At 40.3% G+C, this 21765-nt stretch overlaps 9 non-coding genes across 9 annotated transcripts; all 9 read right to left on the minus strand.

Annotated features, from left to right (window-relative positions):
* Positions 1-764: 764 nt before the first annotated feature.
* TRNAS-AGA (transfer RNA serine (anticodon AGA)) lies at positions 765-846 on the minus strand. Its single transcript has one exon. It is a non-coding gene; the product is annotated as a tRNA-Ser (tRNA).
* A 3946-nt stretch (positions 847-4792) lies between these two features.
* Positions 4793-4874, minus strand: TRNAS-AGA (transfer RNA serine (anticodon AGA)). The gene has a single exon. It is a non-coding gene; the product is annotated as a tRNA-Ser (tRNA).
* A 2585-nt stretch (positions 4875-7459) lies between these two features.
* TRNAH-GUG (transfer RNA histidin (anticodon GUG)) lies at positions 7460-7531 on the minus strand. The gene has a single exon. It is a non-coding gene; the product is annotated as a tRNA-His (tRNA).
* Positions 7532-8812: 1281 nt separating this feature from the next.
* On the minus strand, positions 8813-8894 carry TRNAS-AGA (transfer RNA serine (anticodon AGA)). Its single transcript has one exon. It is a non-coding gene; the product is annotated as a tRNA-Ser (tRNA).
* Positions 8895-12833: 3939 nt separating this feature from the next.
* TRNAS-AGA (transfer RNA serine (anticodon AGA)) lies at positions 12834-12915 on the minus strand. Its single transcript has one exon. It is a non-coding gene; the product is annotated as a tRNA-Ser (tRNA).
* Positions 12916-15495: 2580 nt separating this feature from the next.
* On the minus strand, positions 15496-15567 carry TRNAH-GUG (transfer RNA histidin (anticodon GUG)). The gene has a single exon. It is a non-coding gene; the product is annotated as a tRNA-His (tRNA).
* A 1281-nt stretch (positions 15568-16848) lies between these two features.
* On the minus strand, positions 16849-16930 carry TRNAS-AGA (transfer RNA serine (anticodon AGA)). The gene has a single exon. It is a non-coding gene; the product is annotated as a tRNA-Ser (tRNA).
* Positions 16931-19513: 2583 nt separating this feature from the next.
* On the minus strand, positions 19514-19585 carry TRNAH-GUG (transfer RNA histidin (anticodon GUG)). The gene has a single exon. It is a non-coding gene; the product is annotated as a tRNA-His (tRNA).
* A 1281-nt stretch (positions 19586-20866) lies between these two features.
* On the minus strand, positions 20867-20948 carry TRNAS-AGA (transfer RNA serine (anticodon AGA)). The gene has a single exon. It is a non-coding gene; the product is annotated as a tRNA-Ser (tRNA).
* Between the last annotated feature and the right edge of the window lie 817 nt (positions 20949-21765).

The following is a 21765-nucleotide window of genomic DNA, read 5'->3' on the forward strand; positions in this document are numbered from 1 at the left end:
CAAATCATGATGAAGCAAGCACCATGGCTCGTAGGGGACCCACAACACGCTTTTCTTAGCTCACTGAATTAAAGTATAAACTTCCGCCGTGTGTGAGTGGTAAAGGCTTGTTAATATGGTTCCTTTTCCAATTCAAGTCTGACAACAAGAGGCAGGAACCACGTGGCTTCGGAAGCTCAGGAAAGTAGCCACCAACCACAGAGAAGAGAGAACTGGCAGTATGAGAGGTGGAGAAAACAGAAGCGGGAGCAAGGAGCTCAAATGAGATTGATGGCGTTTAAATAGAGCGCGTAAAGGAAGAGTTACACAGCTAAGAAATGGGAAAGACAGACTAGGGAAAAAAACACAGAAAGAGCCTGTAGATGAAATTCTCTTCCTGGGACAGCAGGTTAAGAGAAATTACACATGGAGAGGTTAAGCATGTAACACGGGGGAGAATAAAAAAGAAAATGCAGTTTTATGAAGTGTGTTTGCCAATCCAGCCAGCACTTTTGTTCTATTTCTCTCTTTGCGTCTTTTATTGGTAAAGTAACTTTCAAGTGCATGCGCAGGTATGAATGAGAGAGCAACGGTATAATAATTTGAAGCGTTTACACCAGTGCTAAAGTAGGAATGAGGTGTAGCAAAGACATGAAAGAGGTAGCGATAACAAATATGTGGAGAGGCAATAGTGACACAAAAATAAGCCACCTATTCATAAAACTGAAATGGAAGAAATACTAAAGGTTAACTTCTGAAATTGTAGCCGATAATAAAAAGATTCTCGTTGTTGGCAGGATTCGAACCTGCGCGGGGATACCCCAATGGATTTCTAGTCCATCGCCTTAACCACTCGGCCACAACAACTTACTGTAAGCTGCATGCAAATATTTTGTTTGAAAGTTTTGAAGTTTTCCCACATCAAAGTACTGATATTCTACAATGCGCTTTTTAAAAACAATTTTTTTTTCATCATGCACGTTCTGTCCTAAAAACAAAAATTGCATGAGTATATCTCTGGATCTGTAAAAGGATACGCTTGCATTCAAACTCTCTTGTGGCACTCAATTTTTTGGACCCTGTTGCACTCTGTTTTTGCGCTGCTTTTAGTCTACGACCCATATTACAGAAGTCAACCATCTCTGAGTATTTGGGACTCCTATGTAAGTGCCTTATCTTTAATCCTTGAAAAGCTCTATAATAAAGGGGTCTGTCAAAGATTGCTTGAATGGAAGATAAAAGAAGGCCCACTTGTCTCACCAAATGCAGTAGAGAAACCTGATGTTTTACTCATGTTATCCTTAGTTCATTTTTGTTAGACCTGGCATCCTTAAGGTGGCCTACCAGCAACCTTTTTGCTTTTCACCTCACGTTTTGCTGTATCTTTATGTTGGCCTTAGGACTCTAATCACTTTATCCTTTATCACTACTGTGAGAAAGTGGCTCTGTATATACTGTTCCCCAATAGGTACAGTGTGCACAGAGTCCCCAGTCCCCAGAGGTTTGGCAGAGGCTAAAGTTAGATATAACCTTACTCTCTAAAGTGGTAGCTTGCCGAGCAGTAAGGCAGTATCAGAGTACAGTGTAAAACATTTGTTGTACACACTCAGTCAGCAAATGGTCTCACACACTCAAGAACTGAACTCTAGGCCATTGGTTTGCATAAAAAAGATATTGTTGTTTTATTTTAGAACCAACAATAGGTATCAAAATATACTTTCTCAGACTGAGATGCTTTAGTTAAATACTTTGCAATAGGCAATTGACTTTTGCAGGTAATAGTTACAGTTTATTGCAATAGGCAACACAATTTGAATCACAATAATACATTGAGCTCAATGGGAATTTTAAGTTATATGCAATTAATTACTTTCAGGATTACTTTTCTAAATCCAGGACTGGATCCTAGATTCAGTCCTGGGACAATTCTTGGAAACAAGTGAGTAAATTCGTTTTAGTTACTGTTGTGATGTTTAAGCAATATTTTGCTATTTTAAAAGTTGACACTTAGAAACTTTTGCTGATCAAATTACCAATGTTATCCTATGGAAGGAAATTCACTTAGCAGGTAAGTGGGGTTATGGTTACTTTTTCTAGGTCAGTGTTGGATCCTAGATCCAGCACTACTGTACCACCTGTAAGCAGTTGAGAAACTGCGTTTAAGTTATACAGGCGATTTTTAAGGAATATTTAAATGTTTCCAAAATCGACACTTAGAAGAAATTTCACAGAAAAACAGTCAATGGTTTCCTATGGAAGAAAATTCAAGTTACGGGTAAAGTACGTTCTCGTTACTTTTGTAATCCAGTGCTGGGCTCCTAGGCTCAGTACTGGGACATCTATCTAAAACAGGTAAACAATTACGTTTTCACAGTTGGTATGATTTTTAAAGAATATTTGTAAGTTTCAAAAATCGACACTTAGAAAATTTTCAGCAAAAAGCAGGCAATGATATCCCATGGAAGGAAATTCGAGTTACTGGTAAGTACGGTTAAAATTACTTTTCAGGGTCAGTACTGAGCTCCAAGATGCAGCACTGAGGTCTCTCCTGATAACGGGTGAGTAAATCAGAATTCGTTGTTCGGCTGATTTTAGATGAATATTTTAAAGTTCCAAAACTCCACACCACTTAGAAGAATTTCCAAGTGAAACCACTCAATGTTAGCCTATGGAAGAAAAGTGAGTTATCGGCTTTTAGGTAAGTACTCGACTGGCAGAGTTATGGTTCTGGGCATAGACTCAGGGGTCTCCCAGGGGAGTCCCAGCCTACTTGCCAAGCCTTAAACTCCCCTTTTATTACATATAATTTACCCCTAAGGTAGGCCCTAGGTAGTCCTAGGTGCATGATGCTATGTAAGTAAAAAATAAGATATGTACTTTGGTGGTTCGCATGTCCTGTAAGTACCAAACAGTCTATTTCATTTTTCACTACTGTGAGGTCTACCCCTCTCATAGGTTAGCTCTGGGTATTCCCCTATACTTTTTATTTGGTAATTCCATATCGGAGAGGAGTAGCTTTATTTATTTATTGAAAATCCTACTTACTGGTGAGGTTGGATTTAACTTTACTATTTTAGAAATGCCACTTTTAGAGAGTGAACATTTCTCTTCACTTACTGCTCTATTTGCCTGAAACCTGGCCCCAATACACGTCTGGATTGGGCTGGGTGACAGCAAAATTTGTGCCTTCCCTCTAGAGAGCCACAACACAGGTCACTCAACTGCACCTGGGGGGTGAGCTCCGCTCCCCCTCCACCCCCAATAGGTTCAAGAACGATAATTTATGTAAGTAAATACATTATAGCTACAGCTTATAATCATGCGAGTTTAAATCATTTGTTGTTAGATGGTTTAAATATTTGAAAGGATCTGTTTTTAATAGACATTTTACAAAAACTACTGGTACATTTGCTAATTCTGTAAAATTAACACCCAACTGCCATGACATTGCCAACCACAATGCCGTGACTCGGATTCGAACCGAGGTTGCTGCGGCCACAACGCAGAGTACTAACCACTATACGATCACTGCGAGCTACTTGGGCTCAACGACAAACAGTGACATGGAGAATTTATAATTCGGAACACTCAGGGCTGTTCCTGTGATAGGCTGGATGTATTCATTGCTTCCTCATTCCTCATTCAGAGGCTAGGTCTCCTCAGTGGTTGATAGGCTGAAACCGTTTCCTGGCCGCCTGCTTGTGAAATGCCAGGAGTCAAAGATCACACATTACACTTGCGGACCTGTGATGGGACACCAATGCAGAGAAACCCACCTGGAACAGACCTTCTATTCTGTCTATTAGACCTGCAGCTTCCCTGCACCTTTCAAGCCATTTGTATGTGAAGCAAGAAAGAGTTAGAGAGTGATCCATCTACACTTTTATAGGGAGGATGTCGCCGTGAGCTCCTCCCAGCTAATCACATGAACAGCAGAAAAGCAAGATAAATACACAGTTGAGGGGTGGGCTGCATGGTTATGTTTTTGAGTAATTATTGAAACTGACCTCAGTGGCTCATTAGCAGAGCTGCGGCTAATGACTGGTGCCAAATCATGATGAAGCAAGCACCATGGCTCGTAGGGGACCCACAACACGCTTTTCTTTGCTCACTGAATTAAAGTATAAACTTCCGCCGTGTGTGAGTGGTAAAGGCTTGTTAATATGGTTCCTTTTCCAATTCAAGTCTGACAACAAGAGGCAGGAACCACGTGGCTTCGGAAGCTCAGGAAAGTAGCCACCAACCACAGAGAAAGAGAGAACTGGCAGTATGAGAGGTGGAGAAAACAGAAGCGGGAGCAAGGAGCTCAAATGAGATTGATGGCGTTTAAATAGAGCGCGTAAAGGAACAGTTACACAGCTAAGAAATGGGAAAGACAGACTAGGGAAAAAAACACAGAAAGAGCCTGTAGATGAAATTCTCTTCCTGGGACAGCAGGTTAAGAGAAATTACACATGGAGAGGTTAAGCATGTAACACGGGGGAGAATAAAAAAGAAAATGCAGTTTTATGAAGTGTGTTTGCCAATCCAGCCAGCACTTTTGTTCTATTTCTCTCTTTGCGTCTTTTATTGGTAAAGTAACTTTCAAGTGCATGCGCAGGTATGAATGAGAGAGCAACGGTATAATAATTTGAAGCGTTTACACCAGTGCTAAAGTAGGAATGAGGTGTAGCAAAGACATGAAAGAGGTAGCGATAACAAATATGTGGAGAGGCAATAGTGACACAAAAATAAGCCACCTATTCATAAAACTGAAATGGAAGAAATACTAAAGGTTAACTTCTGAAATTGTAGCCGATAATAAAAAGATTCTCATTGTTGGCAGGATTCGAACCTGCGCGGGGATACCCCAATGGATTTCTAGTCCATCACCTTAACCACTCGGCCACAACAACTTACTGTAAGCTGCATGCAAATATTTTGTTTGAAAGTTTTGAACTTTTCCCACATCAAAGTACTGATATTCTGCAATGCGCTTTTTAAAAACAATGTTTTTTTCATCATGCACGTTCTGTCCTAAAAACAAAAATTGCATGAGTATATCTCTGGATCTGTAAAAGGATACGCTTGCATTCAAACTCTCTTGTGGCACTCAATTTTTTGGACCCTGTTGCACTCTGTTTTTGCGCTGCTTTTAGTCTACGACCCATATTACAGAAGTCAACCATCTCTGAGTATTTGGGACTCCTTTGTAAGTGCCTTATCTTTAATCCTTGAAAAGCTCTATAATAAAGGGGTCTGTCAAAGATTGCTTGAATGGAAGATAAAAGAAGGCCCACTTGTCTCACCAAATGCAGTAGAGAAACCTGATGTTTTACTCATGTTATCCTTAGTTCATTTTTGTTAGACCTGGCATCCTTAAGGTGGCCTACCAGCAACCTTTTTGCTTTTCACCTCACGTTTTGCTGTATCTTTATGTTGGCCTTAGGACTCTAATCACTTTATCACTACTGTGAGAAAGTTGCTCTGTATATACTGTTCCCAAAAATGTACAGTGTGCACAGAGTCCCCAGTCCCCAGAGGTTTGGCAGAGGCTAAAGTTAGATATAACCTTACTCTCTAAAGTGGTAGCTTGCCGAGCAGTAAGGCAGTATCAGAGTACAGTGTAAAACATTTGTTGTACACACTCAGTCAGCAAATGGTCTCACACACTCAAGAACTGAACTCTAGGCCATTGGTTTGCATACAAAAGATATTGTTGTTTTATTTTAGAACCAACAATAGGTATCAAAATATACTTTCTCAGAATGAGATGCTTTAGTTAAATACTTAGCAATAGGCAATTGACTTTTGCAGGTCATAGTTACAGTTTATTGCAATAGGCAACACAATTTGAATCACAATAATACATTGAGCTCAATGGGAATTTTAAGTTATATGCAATTAATTACTTTCAGGATTACTTTTCTAAATCCAGGACTGGATCCTAGATTCAGTCATGGGACAGTTCTTGGAAACAAGTGAGTAAATTCGTTTTAGTTACTGTTGTGATTTTTAAGCAATATTTTGCTATTTTAAAAGTTGACACTTCGAAACTTTTGCTGATCAAATTACCAATGTTATCCTATGGAAGGAAATTCACTTAGCAGGTAAGTGGGGTTATGGTTACTTTTTCTAGGTCAGTGTTGGATCCTAGATCCAGCACTACTGTACCACCTGTAAGCAGTTGAGAAACTGCGTTTAAGTTATACAGGCGATTTTTAAGGAATATTTGTATGTTTGCAAAATGGACACTTAGAAGAAATTTCACAGAAAAACAGTCAATGGTTTCCTATGGAAGAAAATTCAAGTTACGGGTAAAGTACGTTCTCGTTACTTTTGTAATCCAGTGCTGGGCTCCTAGGCTCAGTACTGGGACATCTATCTAAAACAGGTAAACAATTACGTTTTCACAGTTGGTATGATTTTTAAAGAATTTTGTAAGTTTCAAAAATCGACACTTAGAAAATTTTGAGCAAAAAGCAGGCAATGATATCCCATGGAAGGAAATTCGAGTTACTGGTAAGTACGGTTAAAATTACTTTTCAGGGTCAGTACTGAGCTCCAAGATGCAGCACTGAGGTCTCTCCTGATAACGGGTGAGTAAATCAGAATTCGTTGTTCGGCTGATTTTAGATGAATATTTTAAAGTTCCAAAACTCCACACCACTTAGAAGAATTTCCAAGTGAAACCACTCAATGTTAGCCTATGGAAGAAAAGTGAGTTATCGGCTTTTAGGTAAGTACTCGACTGGCAGAGTTATGGTTCTGGGCATAGACTCAGGGGTCTCCCAGGGGAGTCCCAGCCTACTTGCCAAGCCTTAAACTCCCCTTTTATTACATATAATTTACCCCTAAGGTAGGCCCTAGGTAGTCCTAGGTGCATGATGCTATGTAAGTAAAAAATAAGATATGTACTTTGGTGGTTCGCATGTCCTGTAAGTACCAAACAGTCTATTTCATTTTTCACTACTGTGAGGTCTACCCCTCTCATAGGTTAGCTCTGGGTATTCCCCTATACTTTTTATTTGGTAATTCCATATCGGAGAGGAGTAGCTTTATTTATTTATTGAAAATCCTACTTACTGGTGAGGTTGGATTTAACTTTACTATTTTAGAAATGCCACTTTTAGAGAGTGAACATTTCTCTGCACTTACTGCTCTATTTGCCTGAAACCTGGCCCCAATACACGTCTGGATTGGGCTGGGTGACAGCAAAATTTGTGCCTTCCCTCTAGAGAGCCACAACACAGGTCACTCAACTGCACCTGGGGGGTGAGCTCCGCTCCCCCTCCACCCCCAATAGGTTCAAGAACGATAATTTATGTAAGTAAATACATTATAGCTACAGCTTATAATCATGCGAGTTTAAATCATTTGTTGTTAGATGGTTTAAATATTTGAAAGGATCTGTTTTTAATAGACATTTTACAAAAACTACTGGTACATTTGCTAATTCTGTAAAATTAACACCCAACTGCCATGACATTGCCAACCACAATGCCGTGACTCGGATTCGAACCGAGGTTGCTGCGGCCACAACGCAGAGTACTAACCACTATACGATCACGGCGAGCTACTTGGGCTCAACGACAAACAGTGACATGGAGAATTTATAATTCGGAACACTCAGGGCTGTTCCTGTGATAGGCTGGATGTATTCATTGCTTCCTCATTCCTCATTCAGAGGCTGCGTCTCCTCAGTGGTTGATAGGCTGAAACAGTTTCCTGGCCGCCTGCTTGTGAAATGCCAGGAGTCAAAGATCACACATTACACTTGCGGACCTGTGATGGGACACCAATGCAGAGAAACCCACCTGGAACAGACCTTCTATTCTGTCTATTAGACCTGCAGCTTCCCTGCACCTTTCAAGCCATTTGTATGTGAAGCAAGAAAGAGTTAGAGAGTGATCCATCTACACTTTTATAGGGAGGATGTCGCCGTGAGCTCCTCCCAGCTAATCACACGAACAGCAGAAAAGCAAGATAAATACACAGTTGAGGGGTGGGCTGCATGGTTATGTTTTTGAGTAATTATTGAAACTGACCTCAGTGGCTCATTAGCAGAGCTGCGGCTAATGACTGGTGCCAAATCATGATGAAGCAAGCACCATGGCTCGTAGGGGACCCACAACACGCTTTTCTTAGCTCACTGAATTAAAGTATAAACTTCCGCCGTGTGTGAGTGGTAAAGGCTTGTTAATATGGTTCCTTTTCCAATTCAAGTCTGACAACAAGAGGCAGGAACCACGTGGCTTCGGAAGCTCAGGAAAGTAGCCACCAACCACAGAGAAAGAGAGAACTGGCAGTATGAGAGGTGGAGAAAACAGAAGCGGGAGCAAGGAGCTCAAATGAGATTGATGGCGTTTAAATAGAGCGCGTAAAGGAACAGTTACACAGCTAAGAAATGGGAAAGACAGACTAGGGAAAAAAACACAGAAAGAGCCTGTAGATGAAATTCTCTTCCTGGGACAGCAGGTTAAGAGAAATTACACATGGAGAGGTTAAGCATGTAACACGGGGGAGAATAAAAAAGAAAATGCAGTTTTATGAAGTGTGTTTGCCAATCCAGCCAGCACTTTTGTTCTATTTCTCTCTTTGCGTCTTTTATTGGTAAAGTAACTTTCAAGTGCATGCGCAGGTATGAATGAGAGAGCAACGGTATAATAATTTGAAGCGTTTACACCAGTGCTAAAGTAGGAATGAGGTGTAGCAAAGACATGAAAGAGGTAGCGATAACAAATATGTGGAGAGGCAATAGTGACACAAAAATAAGACACCTATTCATGAAACTGAAATGGAAGAAATACTAAAGGTTAACTTCTGAAATTGTAGCCGATAATAAAAAGATTCTCGTTGTTGCCAGGATTCGAACCTGCGCGGGGATACCCCAATGGATTTCTAGTCCATCGCCTTAACCACTCGGCCACAACAACTTACTGTAAGCTGCATGCAAATATTTTGTTTGAAAGTTTTGAACTTTTCCCACATCAAAGTACTGATATTCTACAATGCGCTTTTTAAAAACAATGTTTTTTTCATCATGCACGTTCTGTCCTAAAAACAAAAATTGCATGAGTATATCTCTGGATCTGTAAAAGGATACGCTTGCATTCAAACTCTCTTGTGGCACTCAATTTTTTGGACCCTGTTGCACTCTGTTTTTGCGCTGCTTTTAGTCTACGACCCATATTACAGAAGTCAACCATCTCTGAGTATTTGGGACTCCTTTGTAAGTGCCTTATCTTTAATCCTTGAAAAGCTCTATAATAAAGGGGTCTGTCAAAGATTGCTTGAATGGAAGATAAAAGAAGGCCCACTTGTCTCACCAAATGCAGTAGAGAAACCTGATGTTTTACTCATGTTAATCTTAGTTCATTTTTGTTAGACCTGGCATCCTTAAGGTGGCCTACCAGCAACCTTTTTGCTTTTCACCTCACGTTTTGCTGTATCTTTATGTTGGCCTTAGGACTCTAATCACTTTATCACTACTGTGAGAAAGTGGCTCTGTATATACTGTTCCCAAATAGGTACAGTGTGCACAGAGTCCCCAGTCCCCAGAGGTTTGGCAGAGGCTAAAGTTAGATATAACCTTACTCTCTAAAGTGGTAGCTTGCCGAGCAGTAAGGCAGTATCAGAGTACAGTGTAAAACATTTGTTGTACACACTCAGTCAGCAAATGGTCTCACACACTCAAGAACTGAACTCTAGGCCATTGGTTTGCATAAAAAAGATATTGTTGTTTTATTTTAGAACCAACAATAGGTATCAAAATATAATTTCTCAGAATGAGATGCTTTAGTAAAATACTTTGCAATAGGCAATTGACTTTTGCAGGTAATAGTTACAGTTTATTGCAATAGGCAACACAATTTGAATCACAATAATACATTGAGCTCAATGGGAATTTTAAGTTATATGCAATTAATTACTTTCAGGATTACTTTTCTAAATCCAGGACTGGATCCTAGATTCAGTCCTGGGACAGTTCTTGGAAACAAGTGAGTAAATTCGTTTTAGTTACTGTTGTGATGTTTAAGCAATATTTTGCTATTTTAAAAGTTGACACTTAGAAACTTTTGCTGATCAAATTACCAATGTTATCCTATGGAAGGAAATTCACTTAGCAGGTAAGTGGGGTTATGGTTACTTTTTCTAGGTCAGTGTTGGATCCTAGATCCAGCACTACTGTACCATCTGTAAGCAGTTGAGAAACTGCGTTTAAGTTATACAGGCGATTTTTAAGGAATATTTAAATGTTTGCAAAATCGACACTTAGAAGAAATTTCACAGAAAAACAGTCAATGGTTTCCTATGGAAGAAAATTCAAGTTACGGGTAAAGTACGTTCTCGTTACTTTTGTAATCCAGTGCTGGGCTCCTAGGCTCAGTACTGGGACATCTATCTAAAACAGGTAAACAATTACGTTTTCACAGTTGGTATGATTTTTAAAGAATATTTGTAAGTTTCAAAAATCGACACTTAGAAAATTTTGAGCAAAAAGCAGGCAATGATATCCCATGGAAGGAAATTCGAGTTACTGGTAAGTACGGTTAAAATTACTTTTCAGGGTCAGTACTGAGCTCCAAGATGCAGCAATGAGGTCTCGCCTGATAACGGGTGAGTAAATCAGAATTCGTTGTTCGGCTGATTTTAGATGAATATTTTAAAGTTCCAAAACTCCACACCACTTAGAAGAATTTCCAAGTGAAACCACTCAATGTTAGCCTATGGAAGAAAAGTGAGTTATCGGCTTTTAGGTAAGTACTCGACTGGCAGAGTTATGGTTCTGGGCATAGACTCAGGGGTCTCCCAGGGGAGTCCCAGCCTACTTGCCAAGCCTTAAACTCCCCTTTTATTACATATAATTTACCCCTAAGGTAGGCCCTAGGTAGTCCTAGGTGCATGATGCTATGTAAGTAAAAAATAAGATATGTACTTTGGTGGTTCGCATGTCCTGTAAGTACCAAACAGTCTATTTCATTTTTCAGTACTGTGAGGTCTACCCCTCTCATAGGTTAGCTCTGGGTATTCCCCTATACTTTTTATTTGGTAATTCCATATCGGAGAGGAGTAGCTTTATTTATTTATTGAAAATCCTACTTACTGGTGAGGTTGGATTTAACTTTACTATTTTAGAAATGCCACTTTTAGAGAGTGAACATGTCTCTGCACTTACTGCTCTATTTGCCTGAAACCTGGCCCCAATACACGTCTGGATTGGGCTGGGTGACAGCAAAATTTGTGCCTTCCCTCTAGAGAGCCACAACACAGGTCACTCAACTGCACCTGGGGGGTGAGCTCCGCTCCCCCTCCACCCCCAATAGGTTCAAGAACGATAATTTATGTAAGTAAATACATTATAGCTACAGCTTATAATCATGCGAGTTTAAATCATTTGTTGTTAGATGGTTTAAATATTTGAAAGGATCTGTTTTTAATAGACATTTTACAAAAACTACTGGTACATTTGCTAATTCTGTAAAATTAACACCCAACTGCCATGACATTGCCAACCACAATGCCGTGACTCGGATTCGAATCGAGGTTGCTGCGGCCACAACGCAGAGTACTAACCACTATACGATCACGGCGAGCTCCTTGGGCTCAACGACAAAAAGTGACATGGAGAATTTATAATTCGGAACACTCAGGGCTGTTCCTGTGATAGGCTGGATGTATTCATTGCTTCCTCATTCCTCATTCAGAGGCTGCGTCTCCTCAGTAGTTGATAGGCTGAAACCGTTTCCTGGCCGCCTGCTTGTGAAATGCCAGGAGTCAAAGATCACACATTACACTTGCGGACCTGTGATGGGACACCAATGCAGAGAAACCCACCTGGAACAGACCTTCTATTCTGTCTATTAGACCTGCAGCTTCCCTGCACCTTTCAAGCCATTTGTATGTGAAGCAAGAAAGAGTTAGAGAGTGATCCATCTACACTTTTATAGGGAGGATGTCGCCGTGAGCTCCTCCCAGCTAATCACACGAACAGCAGAAAAGCAAGATAAATACACAGTTGAGGGGTGGGCTGCATGGTTATGTTTTTGAGTAATTATTGAAACTGACCTCAGTGGCTCATTAGCAGAGCTGCGGCTAATGACTGGTGCCAAATCATGATGAAGCAAGCACCATGGCTCGTAGGGGACCCACAACACACTTTTCTTAGCTCACTGAATTAAAGTATAAACTTCCGCCGTGTGTGAGTGGTAAAGGCTTGTTAATATGGTTCCTTTTCCAATTCAAGTCTGACAACAAGAGGCAGGAACCACGTGGCTTCGGAAGCTCAGGAAAGTAGCCACCAACCACAGAGAAAGAGAGAACTGGCAGTATGAGAGGTGGAGAAAACAGAAGCGGGAGCAAGGAGCTCAAATGAGATTGATGGCGTTTAAATAGAGCGCGTAAAGGAACAGTTACACAGCTAAGAAATGGGAAAGACAGACTAGGGAAAAAAACAAAGAAAGAGCCTGTAGATGAAATTCTCTTCCTGGGACAGCAGGTTAAGAGAAATTACACATGGAGAGGTTAAGCATGTAACACGGGGGAGAATAAAAAAGAAAATGCAGTTTTATGAAGTGTGTTTGCCAATCCAGCCAGCACTTTTGTTCTATTTCTCTCTTTGCGTCTTTTATTGGTAAAGTAACTTTCAAGTGCATGCGCAGGTATGAATGAGAGAGCAACGGTATAATAATTTGAAGCGTTTACACCAGTGCTAAAGTAGGAATGAGGTGTAGCAAAGACATGAAAGAGGTTGCGATAACAAATATGTGGAGAGGCAATAGTGACACAAAAATAAGCCACCTATTCATAAAACTGAAATGGAAGAAATACTAAAGGTTAACTTCTGAAATTGTAGCCGATAATAAAAAGATTCGCGTTGTTGGCAGGATTCGAACCTGCGCGGGGATACGCCAATGGATTTCTAGTCCATCACCTTAACCACTCGGCCACAACAACTTACTGTAAGCTGCATGCAAATATTTTGTTTGAAAGTTTTGAACTTTTCCCACATCAAAGTACTGATATTCTACAATGCGCTTTTTAAAAACAATGTTTTTTCCATCATGCACGTTCTGTCCTAAAAACAAAAATTGCATGAGTATATCTCTGGATCTGTAAAAGGATACGCTTGCATTCAAACTCTCTTGTGGCACTCAATTTTTTGGACCCTGTTGCACTCTGTTTTTGCGCTGCTTTTAGTCTACGACCCATATTACAGAAGTCAACCATCTCTGAGTATTTGGGACTCCTTTGTAAGTGCCTTATCTTTAATCCTTGAAAAGCTCTATAATAAAGGGGTCTGTCAAAGATTGCTTGAATGGAAGATAAAAGAAGGCCCACTTGTCTCACCAAATGCAGTAGAGAAACCTGATGTTTTACTCATGTTAATCTTAGTTCATTTTTGTTAGACCTGGCATCCTTAAGATGGCCTACCAGCAACCTTTTTGCTTTTCACCTCACGTTTTGCTGTATCTTTATGTTGGCCTTAGGACTCTAATCACTTTATCACTACTGTGAGAAAGTGGCTCTGTATATACTGTTCCCAAATAGGTACAGTGTGCACAGAGTCCCCAGTCCCCAGAGGTTTGGCAGAGGCTAAAGTTAGATATAACCTTACTCTCTAAAGTGGTAGCTTGCCGAGCAGTAAGGCAGTATCAGAGTACAGTGTAAAACATTTGTTGTACACAGTCAGCAAATGGTCTCACACACTCAAGAACTGAACTCTAGGCCATTGGTTTGCATAAAAAGATATTGTTGTTTTATTTTAGAAACAACAATAGGTATCAAAATATTCTTTCTCAGAATGAGATGCTCTAGTTAAATACTTTGCAATAGGCAATTGACTTTTGCAGATAATAGTTACAGTTTATTGCAATAGGCAACACAATTTGAATCACAATAATACATTGAGCTCAATGGGAATTTTAAGTTATATGCAATTAATTACTTTCAGGATTACTTTTCTAAATCCAGGACTGGATCCTAGATTCAGTCCTGGGACAGTTCTTGGAAACAAGTGAGTAAATTCGTTTTAGTTACTGTTGTGATTTTTAAGCAATATTTTGCTATTTTAAAAGTTGACACTTAGAAACTTTTGCTGATCAAATTACCAATGTTATCCTATGGAAGGAAATTCACTTAGCAGGTAAGTGGGGTTATGGTTACTTTTTCTAGGTCAGTGTTGGATCCTAGATCCAGCACTACTGTACCACCTGTAAGCAGTTGAGAAACTGCGTTTAAGTTATACAGGCGATTTTTAAGGAATATTTGTATGTGTGCAAAATGGACACTTAAAAGAAATTTCACAGAAAAACAGTCAATGGTTTCCTATGGAAGAAAATTCAAGTTACGGGTAAAGTACGTTCTCGTTACTTTTGTAATCCAGTGCTGGGCTCCTAGGCTCAGTACTGGGACATCTATCTAAAACAGGTAAACAATTACGTTTTCACAGTTGGTACGATTTTTAAAGAATATTTGTAAGTTTCAAAAATCGACACTTAGAAAATTTTCAGCAAAAAGCAGGCAATGATATCCCATGGAAGGAAATTCGAGTTACTGGTAAGTACGGTTAAAATTACTTTTCAGGGTCAGTACTGAGCTCCAAGATGCAGCACTGAGGTCTCTCCTGATAACGGGTGAGTAAATCAGAATTCGTTGTTCGGCTGATTTTAGATGAATATTTTAAAGTTCCAAAACTCCACACCACTTAGAAGAATTTCCAAGTGAAACCACTCAATGTTAGCCTATGGAAGAAAAGTGAGTTATCGGCTTTTAGGTAAGTACTCGACTGGCAGAGTTATGGTTCTGGGCATAGACTCAGGGGTCTCCCAGGGGAGTCCCAGCCTACTTGCCAAGCCTTAAACTCCCCTTTTATTACATATAATTTACCCTAAGGTAGGCCCTAGGTAGTCCTAGGTGCATGATGCTATGTAAGTAAAAAATAAGATATGTACTTTGGTGGTTCGCATGTCCTGTAAGTACCAAACAGTCTATTTCATTTTTCACTACTGTGAGGTCTACCCCTCTCATAGGTTAGCTCTGGGTATTCCCCTATACTTTTTATTTGGTAATTCCATATCGGAGAGGAGTAGCTTTATTTATTTATTGAAAATCCTACTTACTGGTGAGGTTGAATTTAACTTTACTATTTTAGAAATGCCACTTTTAGAGAGTGAACATTTCTCTGCACTTACTGCTCTATTTGCCTGAAACCTGGCCCCAATACACGTCTGGATTGGGCTGGATGACAGCAAAATTTGTGCCTTCCCTCTAGAGAGCCACAACACAGGTCACTCAACTGCACCTGGGGGGTGAGCTCCGCTCCCCCTCCACCCCCAATAGGTTCAAGAACGATAATTTATGTAAGTAACTACATTATAGCTACAGCTTATAATCATGCGAGTTTAAATCATTTGTTGTTAGATGGTTTAAATATTTGAAAGGATCTGTTTTTAATAGACATTTTACAAAAACTACTGGTACATTTGCTAATTCTGTAAAATTAACACCCAACTGCCATGACATTGCCAACCACAATGCCGTGACTCGGATTCGAACCGAGGTTGCTGCGGCCACAACGCAGAGTACTAACCACTATACGATCACGGCGAGCTACTTGGGCTCAATGACAAACGGTGACATGGAGAATTTATAATTCGGAACACTCAGGGCTGTTCCTGTGATAGGCTGGATGTATTCATTGCTTCCTCATTCCTCATTCAGAGGCTGCGTCTCCTCAGTAGTTGATAGGCTGAAACCGTTTCCTGGCCGCCTGCTTGTGAAATGCCAGGAGTCAAATATCACACATTACACTTGCGGACCTGTGATGGGACACCAATGCAGAGAAACCCACCTGGAACAGACCTTCTATTCTGTCTATTAGACCTGCAGCTTCCCTGCACCTTTCAAGCCATTTGTATGTGAAGCAAGAAAGAGTTAGAGAGTGATCCATCTACACTTTTATAGGGAGGATGTCGCCGTGAGCTCCTCCCAGCTAATCACACGAACAGCAGAAAAGCAAGATAAATACACAGTTGAGGGGTGGGCTGCATGGTTATGTTTTTGAGTAATTATTGAAACTGACCTCAGTGGCTCATTAGCAGAGCTGCGGCTAATGACTGGTGCCAAATCATGATGAAGCAAGCACCATGGCTCGTAGGGGACCCACAACACGCTTTTCTTAGCTCACTGAATTAAAGTATAAACTTCCGCCGTGTGTGAGTGGTAAAGGCTTGTTAATATGGTTCCTTTTCCAATTCAAGTCTGACAACAAGAGGCAGGAACCACGTTGCTTCGGAAGCTCAGGAAAGTAGCCACCAACCACAGAGAAAGAGAGAACTGGCAGTATGAGAGGTGGAGAAAACAGAAGCGGGAGCAAGGAGCTCAAATGAGATTGATGGCGTTTAAATAGAGCGCGTAAAGGAACAGTTACACAGCTAAGAAATGGGAAAGACAGACTAGGGAAAAAAACACAGAAAGAGCCTGTAGATGAAATTCTCTTCCTGGGACAGCAGGTTAAGAGAAATTACACATGGAGAGGTTAAGCATGTAACACGGGGGAGAATAAAAAAGAAAATGCAGTTTTATGAAGTGTGTTTGCCAATCCAGCCAGCACTTTTGTTCTATTTCTCTCTTTGCATCTTTTATTGGTAAAGTAACTTTCAAGTGCATGCGCAGGTATGAATGAGAGAGCAACGGTATAATAATTTGAAGCGTTTACACCAGTGCTAAAGTAGGAATGAGGTGTAGCAAAGACATGAAAGAGGTAGCGATCACAAATATGTGGAGAGGCAATAGTGACACAAAAATAAGCCACCTATTCATAAAACTGAAATGGAAGAAATACTAAAGGTTAACTTCTGAAATTGTAGCCGATAATAAAAAGATTCTCGTTGTTGGCAGGATTTGAACCGGCGCTGGGATACCCCAATGGATTTCTAGTCCATCACCTTAACCACTCGGCCACAACAACTTACTGTAAGCTGCATGCAAATATTTTGTTTGAAAGTTTTGAACTTTTCCCACATCAAAGTACTGATATTCTACAATGCGCTTTTTAAAAACAATGTTTTTTTCATCATGCACGTTCTGTCCTAAAAACAAAAATTGCATGAGTATATCTCTGGATCTGTAAAAGGAGACGCTTGCATTCAAACTCTCTTGTGGCACTCAATTTTTTGGACCCTGTTGCACTCTGTTTTTGCGCTGCTTTTAATCTACGACCCATATTACAGAAGTCAACCATCTCTGAGTATTTGGGACTCCTTTGTAAGTGCCTTATCTTTAATCCTTGAAAAGCTCTATAATAAAGGGGTCTGTCAAAGATTGCTTGAATGGAAGATAAAAGAAGGCCCACTTGTCTCACCAAATGCAGTAGAGAAACCTGATGTTTTACTCATGTTATCCTTAGTTCAGTTTTTGTTAGACCTGGCATCCTTAAGGTGGCCTACCAGCAACCTTTTTGCTTTTCACCTCACGTTTTGCTGTATCTTTATGTTGGCCTTAGGACTCTAATCACTTTATCACTACTGTGAGAAAGTGGCTCTGTATATACTGTTCCCAAATAGGTACAGTGTGCACAGAGTCCCCAGTCCCCAGAGGTTTGGCAGAGGCTAAAGTTAGATATAACCTTACTCTCTAAAGTGGTAGCTTGCCGAGCAGTAAGGCAGTATCAGAGTACAGTGTAAAACATTTGTTGTACACACTCAGTCAGCAAATGGTCTCACACACTCAAGAACTGAACTCTAGGCCATTGGTTTGCATACAAAAGATATTGTTGTTTTATTTTAGAACCAACAATAGGTATCAAAATATACTTTCTCAGAATGAGATGCTTTAGTTAAATACTTTGCAATAGGCAATTGACTTTTGCAGGTCATAGTTACAGTTTATTGCAATAGGCAACACAATTTGAATCACAATAATACATTGAGCTCAATGGGAATTTTAAGTTATATGCAATTAATTACTTTCAGGATTACTTTTCTAAATCCAGGACTGGATCCTAGATTCAGTCCTGGGACAGTTCTTGGAAACAAGTGAGTAAATTCGTTTTAGTTACTGTTGTGATTTTTAAGCAATATTTTGCTATTTTAAAAGTTGACAGAAACTTTTGCTGATCAAATTACCAATGTTATCCTACGGAAGGAAATTCACTTAGCAGGTAAGTGGGGTTATGGTTCCTTTTTCTAGGTCAGTGTTGGATCCTAGATCCAGCACTACTGTACCACCTGTAAGCAGTTGAGAAACTGCGTTTAAGTTATACAGGCGATTTTTAAGGAATATTTACATGTTTGCAAAATCGACACTTAGAAGAAATTTCACAGAAAAACAGTCAATGGTTTCCTATGGAAGAAAATTCAAGTTACGGGTAAAGTACGTTCTCGTTACTTTTGTAATCCAGTGCTGGGCTCCTAGGCTCAGTACTGGGACATCTATCTAAAACAGGTAAACAATTACGTTTTCACAGTTGGTACGATTTTTAAAGAATATTTGTAAGTTTCAAAAATTGACACTTAGAAAATTTTCAGCAAAAAGCAGGCAATGATATCCCATGGAAGGAAATTCGAGTTACTGGTAAGTACGGTTAAAATTACTTTTCAGGGTCAGTACCGAGCTCCAAGATGCAGCACTGAGGTCTCTCCTGATAACAGGTGAGTAAATCAGAATTCGTTGTTCGGCTGATTTTAGATGAATATTTTAAAGTTCCAAAACTCCACACCACTTAGAAGAATTTCCAAGTGAAACCACTCAATGTTAGCCTATGGAAGAAAAGTGAGTTATCGGCTTTTAGGTAAGTACTCGACTGGCAGAGTTATGGCTCTGGGCATAGACTCAGGGGTCTCCCAGGGGAGTCCCAGCCTACTTGCCAAGCCTTAAACTCCCCTTTTATTACATATAATTTACACCTAAGGTAGGCCCTAGGTAGTCCTAGGTGCATGATGCTATGTAAGTAAAAAATAAGCTATGTACTTTGGTGGTTCGCGTGTCCTGTAAGTACCAAACAGTCTATTTCATTTTTCACTACTGTGAGGTCTACCCCTCTCATAGGTTAGATCTGTGTATTCCCCTATACTTTTAATTTGGTAATTCCATATCGGAGAGGAGTAGCTTTATTTATTTATTGAAAATCCTACTTACTGGTGAGGTTGGATTTAACTTTACTATTTTAGAAATGCCACTTTTAGAGAGTGAACATATCTCTGCACTTACTGCTCTATTTGCCTGAAACCTGGCCCCAATACACGTCTGGATTGGGCTGGGTGACAGCAAAATGTGTGCCTTCCCTCTAGAGAGCCACAACACAGGTCACTCAACTGCACCTGGGGGGTGATCTCCGCTCCCCCTCCACCCCCAATAGGTTCAAGAACGATAATTTATGTAAGTAAATACATTATAGCTACAGCTTATAATCATGCGAGTTTAAATCATTTGTTGTTAGATGGTTTAAATATTTGAAAGGATCTGTTTTTAATAGACATTTTACAAAAACCACTGGTACATTTGCTAATTCTGTAAAATTAACACCCAACTGCCGTGACATTGCCAACCACAATGCCGTGACTCGGATTCGAACCGAGGTTGCTGCGGCCACAACGCAGAGTACTAACCACTATACGATCACGGCGAGCTACTTGGGCTCAACGACATACAGTGACATGGAGAATTTATAATTCGGAACACTCAGGGCTGTTCCTGTGATAGGCTGGATGTATTCATTGCTTCCTCATTCCTCATTCAGAGGCTGCGTCTCCTCAGTGGTTGATAGGCTGAAACCGTTTCCTGGCCGCCTGCTTGTGAAATGCCAGGAGTCAAAGATCACACATTACACTTGCGGACCTGTGATGGGACACCAATGCAGAGAAACCCACCTGGCACAGACCTTCTATTCTGTCTATTAGACCTGCATCTTCCCTGCACCTTTCAAGCCATTTGTATGTGAAGCAAGAAAGAGTTAGAGAGTGATCCATCTACACTTTTATAGGGAGGATGTCGCCGTGAGCTCCTCCCAGCTAATCACACGAACAGCAGAAAAGCAAGATAAATACACAGTTGAGGGGTGGGCTGCATGGTTATGTTTTTGAGTAAATATTGAAACTGACCTCAGTGGCTCATTAGCAGAGCTGCGGCTAATGACTGGTGCCAAATCATGATGAAGCATGCACCATGGCTCGTAGGGGACCCACAACACGCTTTTCTTAGCTCTCTGAATTAAAGTATAAACTTCCGCCGTGTCTGAGTGGTAAAGGCTTGTTAATATGGTTCCTTTTCCAATTCAAGTCTGACAACAAGAGGCAGGAACCACGTGGCTTCGGAAGCTCAGGAAAGTAGCCACCAACCACAGAGAAAGAGAGAACTGGCAGTATGAGAGGTGGAGAAAACAGAAGCAGGAGCAAGGAGCTCAAATGAGATTGATGGCGTTTAAATAGAGCGCGTAAAGGAACAGTTACACAGCTAAGAAATGGGAAAGACAGACTAGGGAAAAAAACACAGAAAGAGCCTGTAGATGAAATTCTCTTCCTGGGACAGCAGGTTAAGAGAAATTACACATGGGGAGGTTAAGCATGTAACACGGGGGAGAATAAAAAAGAAAATGCAGTTTTATGAAGTGTGTTTGCCAATCCAGCCAGCACTTTTGTTCTATTTCTCTCTTTGCGTCTTTTATTGGTAAAGTAACTTTCAAGTTCATGCGCAGGTATGAATGAGAGAGCAACGGTATAATAATTTGAAGCGTTTACACCAGTGCTAAAGTAGGAATGAGGTGTAGCAAAGACATGAAAGAGGTAGCGATAACAAATATGTGGAGAGGCAATAGTGACACAAAAATAAGCCACCTATTTATAAAACTGAAATGGAAGAAATACTAAAGGTTAACTTCTGAAATTGTAGCCGATAATAAAAATACTCTAGTTGTTGGCAGGATTCGAACCTGCGCGGGGATACCCCAATGGATTTCTAGTCCATCGCCTTAACCACTCGGCCACAACAACTTGCTGTAAGCTGCCTACAAATATTTTGTTTGAAAGTTTTGACGTTTTCCCACATCAAAGTACTGATATTCTGCAATGCGCTTTTTAAAAACAATGTTTTTTTCATCATGCACGTTCTGTCCTAAAAATAAAAATTGCATGAGTATATCTCTGGATCTGTAAAAGGATACGCTTGCATTCAAACTCTCTTGTGGCACTCAAGTTTTTTGGACCCTGTTGCACTCTGTTTTTGTGCTGCTTTTAGTCTACGACCCATATTACAGAAGTCAACCATCTCAGATTATTTGGGACTCCTTTGTAAGTGCCTTATCTTTAATCCTTGAAAAGCTCTATAATAAAGGGGTCTGTCAAAGATTGCTTGAATGGAAGATAAAAGAAGGCCCACTTGTCTCACCAAATGCAGTAGAGAAACCTGATGTTTTACTCATGTTATCCTTAGTTCAGTTTTTGTTAGACCTGGCATCCTTAAGGTGGCCTACCAGCAACCTTTTTGCTTTTCACCTCACGTTTTGCTGTATCTTTATGTTGGCCTTAGGACTCTAATCACTTTATTACTACTGTGAGAAAGTGGCTCTGTATATACTGTTCCCAAATAGGTACAGTGTGCACAGAGTCCCCAGTCCCCAGAGGTTTGGCAGAGGCTAAAGTTAGATATAACCTTACTCTCTAAAGTGGTAGCTTGCCGAGCAGTAAGGCAGTATCAGAGTACAGTGTAAAACATTTGTTGTACACACTCAGTCAGCAAATGGTCTCACACACTCAAGAACTGAACTCTAGGCCATTGGTTTGCATACAAAAGATATTGTTGTTTTATTTT

Source organism: Triturus cristatus, chromosome 12, assembly GCF_964204655.1.
Source record: "Triturus cristatus chromosome 12, aTriCri1.1, whole genome shotgun sequence".
Classification (NCBI taxonomy): domain Eukaryota; kingdom Metazoa; phylum Chordata; class Amphibia; order Caudata; family Salamandridae; genus Triturus; species Triturus cristatus.